Here is a 7,996-nt window from a genome sequence, read left to right as displayed (position 1 = left end):
ATCTACAATGTTATAACTTTGTGAAATAGTTGTTGGCTTATTGATTATTGACTTGGAAATATTAGTTGTTGACTTATTATGTTGCATAATTTCAATGTTATGACTTTGTGAAATTGTACGGTAGGTTTTTGTTTGAATTAATTGAAAAAACCAAACAAACCAAACCAAACTAAACTGATTTTAATTGGTTTGGTTTGGTTTGGATGGTTTTGGCAAAAAATCGAACCAAACCAAACCGCAGTTTTAACAAACGATTGGATCGGATAACTTTTTCCTAAATAATCGAAACAAACAGCACCGCGAAGACCCGTAAAATCTTGAATAATTGTTGAACAATTTTGAATAATTTTGACTATTGAGATTACTGGTTGGAGTGAGTTGCTGTGGATTGTTGTGATATTGTAATTGAATTGTATTGTTTGCTCAGACTGCTTAGAACGAAGGCAATAACCTTCATTGATTTTAATTTTCGTTTTCTATTCTTTTTCTTTCTTTGCTCAAAATATTGATTTTTGTTTGGGATTCTGCTAGTAGTACTCAGATTGAAATTTGAATCATTGAATGGTTAGCTCTGCTCTGATGCTATATTGTACATTTGCTACTTTGTTTTCTTAGTTTGGACTGAGTGTGGAAGAGATGAAGATGTTGAGATGGATGAGTGGTCATACGCAATTAGAAAAAAATAAGGAATGAAGATATAAGCGAGAGAGTTGGAGTAGCACCCATTGTGGAAAAGATGGTTGAATCGCATCTCAAGTGGTTTGGACATGTGAGAAGAAGACCGATAGAACATCCAGTCAGGAGGGTGGATGAGATGGAAGATGGACAAGGAGCGAAAGGCAGAGGAAGACCTAAGAAGACCATCCATGAGGTGGTCAAACGAGATCTACATGTAAACGGTCTCTCTGTAGACATGATACATGACAGAGCACAATGACGTCGTTTGATTCATGTAGCCAACCCCACTTAGTGGGACAAGGCTTTGTTGTTGTTGTTTGTCGTTGTTGGATTGAATCATTGAAGGATTAGTTGATTTAATTCACTCGTTAACCTTGTTAGTCTTTATTAAAATTGTACTGCTGTTTTATTTTTTTATATATAATTATGTACTGCTGTGTTTTGTGACTCAATTGTATTTTGATTGTGATTGACTTGATGACTTAATTGTGTTTTAAATTGAAATTATTGAATGATTAATTGATTATTGATTATTGATTAACTATGGCTGCTTTATTGTGATGATGTTGTGTTTTGTGATTTTTATACAGTAATGTGTTGTATTGTGACTGTCTTGATGACTTAGTTGTGGTTAGATTATATGATTATTGATTAATTGTGCTGTTGTGTTTTGTGATTTTTATAGTGATGTGATGTTTTATGTTTTATGATTCAATTGTACTAGCTATAATTATGATGTAAGGTATTTATTTATAATTTATTTTTGTTATAAGACGGTTTTTCGGTTGAATCACGGTTGAACTAGTTGGGCCAGTAAACTATTGAACTAGTAGCTAGAGCGGTTTGATGACCAATCCAGTTTTTAGAAACTTGGTCCTTATTCATATTTTATTTGTTAGAATTAATTGTGAATTGCTAATAGACTCTTGTTAGAATTGATTGTTAATTGTTAATAGTCTTCGTTGCTACAATGTGATTGTTAATTGCCTAATAGATTGTCAATGTGATAGTGTGATTAGAATTAGATAATAGGCTGTGTTAAAATTGATTGTTAATTTCTATTAGATTATGTTAGAATTGATTAATTGCCTATTTGATTGTTAATTGTTAATAGGCTCCGTTCCTATAGTGTGATTGTTAATTGCTTAGTTGGAATTGATTGCTAATTGCCTAATTGATTGTCACTGTTATTGTGTTAAATTAAAATATTATTGTAGTATTGACTAATTTTATGTCTATTTTCGTATTAGTTATTTTTAGAAAGTGAGACTTGATTGTTGTTAAATTGTTGGTGAAGATATGTATTTCAAACCTAGTAGTCTGACCAGTTTGATCACCGGTTCAGTTTTAACAACTATGCATAATATCATATTTCTAAAAATCTGTACATATATGTATGTATATTTATATTTATATGTGTATGCTATGTAAATTACATTATACTGATAATATAACAGTTACTTATATTTATCAAAATATCAATCATCTTATGCAATTTTCCGGCATTGCTGCTTTGACTGAAGTGCTTTTTCCATCTTGACTTAATATTTAAGAGAGAGTATGATTCACGATTCATAGTAAGATTTTGTTATGGAAGATCATTGTTTGAGACCTAACTAGAGATCTGTTGTAATTGTTTCATAGTTGGATAGCAGAATATATCAGATAGGCCCTAACTCGGTATCCTCTTTGTTGTTCTTTTGCAGCAAGTCTTTGAAATCTCAGTGGTAGCCACTATCGCATCCCCAAATTAACAGTTTTGGATTTGTTGAAATGTCTTCCATGGCTAAGAGAAGCCATGACCCTTGTTCTACTGGAAAATTTACAAAACAGAATCTTCAAACTGAATTCTCTGCATGGTATGGATTTCTGCAATACATGTTAAGTTTCATTATTTCCTCCAAACCCAAGAATGAAAGAATCACCTTTGTAATCACTTTGGAAAAAGAGAAAGGAGGGAGGGGTGGGGAGGAGGAGGGGAGGATAAACTTGATTGTAATTTTAGTGTTTTCGTTGTATTTTAACATTTATAGTTTCCTTTTTCAGGAGGCAAAAGATAGCACAGCAGAGGAAGTCTTTCCCAATAGCTTCTGGTTTTGGCTGAGCTTGATTTTATATCTTTCTTCCTTGTTATGTTTTTCCTAGTTATTTTTGGCTTGTGTTATGATAATTCGGATTATGCTTGTTGTCGTCATTGTGTACTCTTGTAGTTGAGAAAAGACTCATTGAAGAGGTCCAAAAGAATGATATTTTGATTATCATTGGAGAAACAGGATGTGGAAAAACCACACGTAGGTCACATCTTATTTTTTATATAATTCATTATTTAGTTTTTCTATAAAAATAAAGGAAAAAAGGCTTTTAAGCATAGCAAATTTTCACCATGTTCTATTTATTCCATTTTACTATGTAGAGATTCCACAGTTCCTGTTTGGTGCTGGATTTTTCCGTGATGAAAAAGTGATTGGGATAACTCAATCGAGACGTGTAGCTGCCATTACAGTTGCAAAATGGGTTGCTGAAGAATGTGGTGTTGAGTTGGGCCAGAAAGTTAGTTACTTTGTTAGATTTGATGATACTACTTCCAGCTCAACAAGAATTAAATATATGACAGATGGATTGCTTCTAAGGTATACGTGTAACATGGATGTTTGGATATCTTTTTTCATTTTCCAGTAAGATTCATTTTGTGAGACTTTTACTGGGAACTTGGCCAATTAGAATTTGTTGCTCTTCTCAATACTGAAATACGAAAGAAATTATGATTTGCTTTGGTGGTGTCTCTCTGCCATTTGTTTTATGTTGTTTTTTTAAGAATGGGTTAACCAAACCACGTTCTTCACAAATTGCCCTCTTTGACAAGGATTTTAGTTGTATATGATTTGAAGTAGCTAAAGAGATTTCAATTTGAAATATTTGTTTTCTGCAGATTGTAAGTGCAGCTTTTTGTATAGGATAGCTGATGTGTTTCTTTATGCTTATAGGGAAGCATTGTTGGATCCATATCTTTTCGAGTATTCTATTATAATTTTTGATGAAGTACATGAGAGAACTGTCCACACTGATGTCTTGCTGGCCTTGCTAAAAAATGTACAATCTGCTCAATCAAGATCTGTTGCTGATGATCAGAGCTTTAACTTTGGAAAAAAGAATGTGAATGCTGGCATATCACTGGAGAAAGAATACGGCGATCAGAGCAGCAATTTTCTTAAAAAGGATAACCACGAAAAGTATCCTCCATTGAAGCTAATAATTATGTCTTCTAGTATTGATGCTCGCACTTTCTCCGAGTATTTTGGCAGTGCCAAATCTGTTCACATCCAAGGGAGACAATTTCCTGTGGATATATTTTACACATGCCATCCAAAAGAAGACTATTTTGCATTCATCTTTCATTTGCTCTATCTCTCAACTGATTCAGTAAAACTAAAAGAAAAATATATTTAAGTTAGACGTTTGTAAAATTGGATTCAAATATTTAAAATCACTGATATATTTGGTCTACGTTTCTATTAAATATCATGAGGCATTCTGTTTTTCTTTGACCATATCTACAATTTAAAGTAAAATGCCGGTGGCCTCATTTTAGAGTTGAATATGCTTATGCACATGCTTTTAAATTCATATATAATCTATTTTCAAGTAAGGTTCACTGTAAGTGCTACCAGCATTTCCATAACAACTACCTCCTATGATTTGGTAAATTTCAGCTCAGCTAGACATAATCCCTATGAACACTATAATTTTTTTTATTTTGTAAAAAATAAATGGGCATCCACCTATTTAATGAGATTTGATGCAAATTTTAAATAATAATCGAATGGGTACTCACTTGCTTTTAGTTGCATTCAAGTTATCTTTCTGTTTCTTTATTAGGTGATATTGGCAACTAATATTGCTGAGACATCAGTAACAATTCCTGGAGTAAAGTATGTAATAGATCCTGGCTTTGTCAAAGCACGTTCTTATAATTCTGGAAAAGACATGGAATCCTTGATTATAGTACCTACATCCAAATCCCAGGCACTGCAAAAAAGGTATGGTGCAAGATTCTGTTTTAGTGTGCTTAATGTTGATTGTTGCTTTAATTTAGTCAACAAAAACCCAACAAGTTTTTCTCTGTTTAACCGAGGATGTCAGTCTTTCCAGTGTTAATGTAGTTTAGTGTAGAAAACATTTTTCTCATATCACACGGCATTGCTGAACAAAGACTTTTTAGATGCAAATCTGGCATATTGTTTTTTGTATATTTTTCAATTTGTTTTTGTCACGTGTTTTTTTTTGCTTTGCATGTCCATTGGGAATCTCTTTATTATAAAGCTTGTTATATATTTTATCAGAAAATGAAATTAAACTGAGTGATGTAACCTTTTATTTCTTTTATCTTTATGATGCCTTTTCAAGTCTTGAACTTTCTTTTCTGTATCATAGCTCATTCTTTAATTGTGATTTTATGTGTAGCTGTTCTTACATATCATATGTTGGTTATAATGAATGATGTCATTTGCATAGTTACTATTGCTAAACAATCTTACTGAAATTAACATATACATGGAATTCTTCATTAAGTACGAACAAACTGATTGTTAGCTTTGTTGTTCAGTGGCCGTGCAGGGTGTGAAGGACCTGGAAAATGCTTTTGTCTATATCTAAAAAGTGAATTCGAGAAGCTTGAGGATTCGACAAAGCCAGAGATTAAGCGGTGCAACCTATCTAATGTGATTTTGCAGCTTAAGGCCTTGGGTGTTGATGACTGACGTGGCGGAAAATCGTCGATTAAGAATTTATAATGAACTGATGTTGCTAGTATAGTCCTTAACCAACGAAGATTCCGCGTATCAATTTAAAAAGGGTTGTCACAATATAAGAATAAAATACTGGGAGTATGAATCCCAGGTTGTCTCCCAACGAGTTGCTAAGAGAGTGCTAATTATTGATCAGGAGGTTTCTGAGAGATTTGAAGTTGGAGGCTAAAATTAAAGTAAATAAATTGAGCAAGAGATTTAATTAATTATAATAAAAAGCCTTGACTGGGAGGAGATTAATCGGAAGTTCTATTTTTGTTGGAATTTCCCAAGATCAATTAATAATTGATCTTTGTTTCTACCTAGTTAACCCTTACCGAATAAGGGAAAGTCAAGTAGTTCAGCCAACTTCTATTCACTAGTCCTAACCCTCTCCCTTGGGAAGGATTAGTGTTAGTGACTTCAAAGCAGGCATCAGGCCAACAATAAGCAATTAGTTACTGACTCTTGAGTATTCCAACTCAAGGGTCTCCTTTTAATCTACTCCCAAGTCAAGTTAGAAGTCTACTCTATTGACATGGATACCAATTTCACATACATATTCGAAAGGTAGAAAGAAAGCATGATAATTAAACTAATTGAAAGCAATTAAATAAACAATAAAGGGAAAAGATGTTCTTTGCATTAATAGATTCAAAATTCCAAATATTCATAAATAATTCTGAATGACATGAATGATAAATAAAATAAGGAAAGGAATAAGAAAACAAACTATAATACTAAATCTTCACATAGGTAATAATTCTTCAATATCCAACTCAAGAGCATAAAACTAGGAAAAGGTATATAACTATGGAAAACCCTGGAGGAAGTAGTTTTCTCTCCAGATTCAAAACTTAAAACTAAAACTTCTAAGAATGCACGAATGAATGAATGTCTCTTGAGTCTCTGCTGTTCCCTAGCTCTAGTCTGCATTTCTGGGCCGAAAACTGGGTCAAAACTCGGCCCGAAATTGCCCCCAGCGATTTCTGATGCGTTCTGTACGTGGCGCATGTCACGCATACACGTAAGTTACGCGTACGCGTCGATGGTCCTCTTCGCGTGTCACGCGTATGCGTTAGGTATGCGCACGCGTCGCTGTGCAGATCTCCAAATCACGCGCACGCGTCAGGTACGCGCACGCGTCGCTCTTCGCTGGTTGTCTCCTTCAATTCTTGTGCTCCTTCCATTTATGCAAGCTTCCTCTCCATCCTTTAAGCCATTCCTGCCCTATATAACCTGAAAACACTTAACGCACGGATCACAGCATCGAATGGTTTAAAGGGGGATTAAAAATACACAATTTAAAGGCTTAGTAAGCAAGTCTTTCAACCGTAGAATCAAATTGGGAAGGAATTGTAAAATCACATAATTCACATGAATAAGTGTAGGAAGAATCTGATAAAAATCACTCAATTCAACACAAGATAAACCATAAAATAGTGGTTTATTATTTATCAGTCTTTATGTGCTCCATTTTTGCTGATAATTATTTGTCGTAGCATTTTTTTTAGATATGTCTATGGTGAATCTTCTTAATTTTTAACATATGATTTTTGGTGGCACAATGATAGAATTCTCCCTTTCTTAAGAAGTGTTACACATTAAAAAAATCATTATAGTACGGGAGTGGCATTTAAATGTTCACTTCAGCATTACCCTAACGGATGAGACGAAAGTTTTGTTGTTTCTAAAAGTGGGACATGTAGTTGGTCATTTTGAAAAGCTGGGGATCAAATTGACCCATCCAACCAATTTCAGGAATCAAGATGCACATCACCTCAATATTTTAGCTTTTGATAAATAAATAAATAAAGAAGGTGGAGTTTTGTGATTAATTTTGGAAGAAAAAAATAACTTTCTGAATCCAAACATTCTATTCTATTCAATATAACATCAACCACAACCACTTTCTAAGGTAGTAAAAATGAGTTTTAATGGTCCATTCCACTTATTATCATAGTGCAACCTGAGAATAATATATATGGTTGTTTGCACTGTGATGCACATTATACTACAATCTTGGTACAATGACCACTATTTGGAAACATACATGAGGTAAATAAAAATTTCTGTTTGACTAGATGTAATTTCTTATCTCTTTGATAATATATTAGTGAATTATTCTTCTGGCATCCCTCGTTAGTGAGCTTTTGAAATTTGTTTTGATCTCTTGTAAGCTGTATCATGTATTGTACTGTTGAACTGAAGTAGCCTCTTTCAGGGTCAGGGAAGTAGGAATATTACTATTATCATTAAACTATCTCTGAAATTCATGGATCTGGAACTTTACTTATTGTTCATGTTCTTATTTACTGTTCATGTTCTTATTTTCTATACATATGAAACAATGCTTTAAATTTGGAAGTACAGGCTGTTTAATCTTATCACTTAAAGGGACTGTAGCAGTAAGACCCTTGAGATTGGGAAGTAAAGCTAATTTGACGATGTTCTTGAAGGTGATAAGATCCGAACGTAAGAACTCCTGGTGGCTATGGATTTAAGAGATTATAAAAAAAAGAGTTAAAAACCCC

At 33.5% G+C, this 7,996-nt stretch overlaps 1 pseudogene; it reads left to right on the top strand.

Annotated features, from left to right (window-relative positions):
- The window catches only part of LOC107627049, a 14,875-nt pseudogene continuing 9,339 nt past the window's right edge, over positions 2,461–7,996 (top strand).

This window comes from Arachis ipaensis, chromosome B02 (genome assembly GCF_000816755.2).
Source record: "Arachis ipaensis cultivar K30076 chromosome B02, Araip1.1, whole genome shotgun sequence".
Lineage (NCBI taxonomy): Eukaryota > Viridiplantae > Streptophyta > Magnoliopsida > Fabales > Fabaceae > Arachis > Arachis ipaensis.
This window is presented reverse-complemented; position numbering and strand designations above follow the sequence as displayed.